Source organism: Triticum dicoccoides, chromosome 7A (genome assembly GCF_002162155.2).
Source record: "Triticum dicoccoides isolate Atlit2015 ecotype Zavitan chromosome 7A, WEW_v2.0, whole genome shotgun sequence".
Taxonomy (NCBI): Eukaryota; Viridiplantae; Streptophyta; class Magnoliopsida; order Poales; family Poaceae; genus Triticum; species Triticum dicoccoides.
This window is the reverse complement of record NC_041392.1, coordinates 670,063,599-670,065,673: the sequence shown is the minus strand read 5'-3', so window position 1 is coordinate 670,065,673 and position 2,075 is coordinate 670,063,599. Positions and strand designations below refer to the sequence as shown.

The following is a 2,075-nucleotide window of genomic DNA, read 5'->3' as shown; positions in this document are numbered from 1 at the left end:
ACCTCATCTATGAGGAAACTCTTCAAAAGATGGAAATAGACTGGAGCCGCATTGAGAAAAGCAGCACAACCTTTAGAGGAATCATCCCTAGTCAAGAAGCACGCTGTGCTGGAAAAATCACACTAGACGTGGTATTCGGCACGCCGGATAATTACAGGTCTAAAGAAATTACATTCCAAGTGGCCCCGTTCAGCAGCGGATACCACGCTCTATTAGGGCAGGAGGCGTTTACAATCTTCCAAGCCATACCCCGTTACGGGTACATGAAGCTCAAAATGCCCGGGCCCAATGGAATCATCACTCTCGTTAGTGATCCAGACATAGCACTCCACGCCGAAAATAAGACAGCTGCAGTGTCCCACTACAAGAAATATGTCAACTTATGACCACCACTATTAGTCATTGAAAGGTCACAAATTTCCATTTATGACCTTTTTGTGACCAAAAACATAAGGTCAAAAGTTGGGCGTCGTAAACTGACTATAGCGACCTTTCTTCTGGAATGGTCGCAAATGTTTATGACCAAAATACGTCTACTGTGGCGTTTTGGTCACTAGCAACCTCCCCGGGCCACGTAGGCATCCAGCGTGGCAATCTGACGTGGCACAAGATTCAGCCTGGTCCAATTCGGTGTTTATATGGGCCGAGCCCATTAATTCAGACCATTTATATTTTTTATATGAAGTTTTTGTCAGCTTCATGGACCAAGCCCAACATTGCAGCCTTTTTATTTTTGGCCCATGGCCTTTTTGTCTCAACAGTTTCATTTTTTCTTTTTTTATAAATTGGGTTCCTAGTCAGGTGGGTCCCCATTGTCAGGTTCTAGTACTGGGTCCTAGCCATCAGGGCAATATTCTTCATTTTTTTTATTTCACGCAAATAAATACCTGGTATTTAAATTGGCACACAGAAAACACACGAAATACTTCAAATATTATCAACCATCAAAGTGCTACATCATATAACACACATACAAATGTGATCAGCATAAAGTTTACAATCAGATAACAAGCTCCACAAGTGTACAATCACATGAGCCAGGTTCTGCTACATCATACACACATACAAATAGGAGCAACATAAAGGGCTTCATTAATGCAAAACTTGACACTTGACAGCAATGTTAGAACTATGCTTCCTCCGACTTCTTTGTCCTGATGCTCACGAAGAAACATGAAAGCCCAGCATCTGCATGTTACAGAACAAAATGTTTAGGAACAAAATAGAAGTAAATCTAACAGCATATTTAACAATAAATAACAGAATAATGAAGTTAACGAGACATTTTAAAATCAACTTGACAGTTGACAGCAATGTTTGCATTGGACACATCCAAAACTAAATTATACATAAATGCCTAAATACCAATGCCCAATGCCTCAGTTTAGTAAACACTAAGCATGGTACATAGTAAAGATTGGACACAACCAAAACTGAAATCACTTACTCTATCAAGCAACAATGATGCAACACACAAGAAAAGAGAGATGCACAACGGAGCAGCATCATATATCACACAATATGGACACTGCCAGCTCACCGAAGAACTTGTGGTCGCCGCCGTACACAGCCACCATAACGCCGGTCACCTTGTTGATCTTGTCCTGGAAGTTCTCTAACTCCAGGGTGTTCCACTGCAGCTCGGTATTTTCTCAACCGTATGTGTACATGCATCATGTCATACATAAAATATTCTAGTCAATATTCTCAGCTAACTTTGATGTAATGAAAATAATTACTTAAGGACTTGGGGTAAAAATTGATATTAGACATCAAAATTAGCAGCGCTCATTTCAACCATGTTCAGCCTAACTTGAGGTAAATTAGCAGTAATGATATTAGTTACAAGCTAGGTGTGTAACTGCTGTCAACACCACCACCACCACCAGAGACACGCAAGATAAGCATCAACACCACCATGATTTTGATATCAGCCACTCCATATCACCAGAGCATCACAGGGGCACATATGTAAAGCAAGTACACGTGGGCAGCTACTGACAGACCCTAGAACCACATGAATTTATCATCAGAGAGCTCCAGTAGGAGTTGATGCTTGGTTACAGCATCTAGTA

The 2,075-nt window shown here is 41.0% G+C and overlaps 1 long non-coding RNA gene across 1 annotated transcript; it reads right to left on the bottom strand.

Annotated features, from left to right (window-relative positions):
* Positions 1-1,096: 1,096 nt before the first annotated feature.
* LOC119330346 lies at positions 1,097-1,626 on the bottom strand. The gene is made up of 2 exons (XR_005160055.1): positions 1,541-1,626; positions 1,097-1,188 (listed from the first exon to the last, which is right to left on the bottom strand). It is a non-coding gene; the product is annotated as an uncharacterized LOC119330346 (long non-coding RNA).
* Positions 1,627-2,075: the final 449 nt, after the last annotated feature.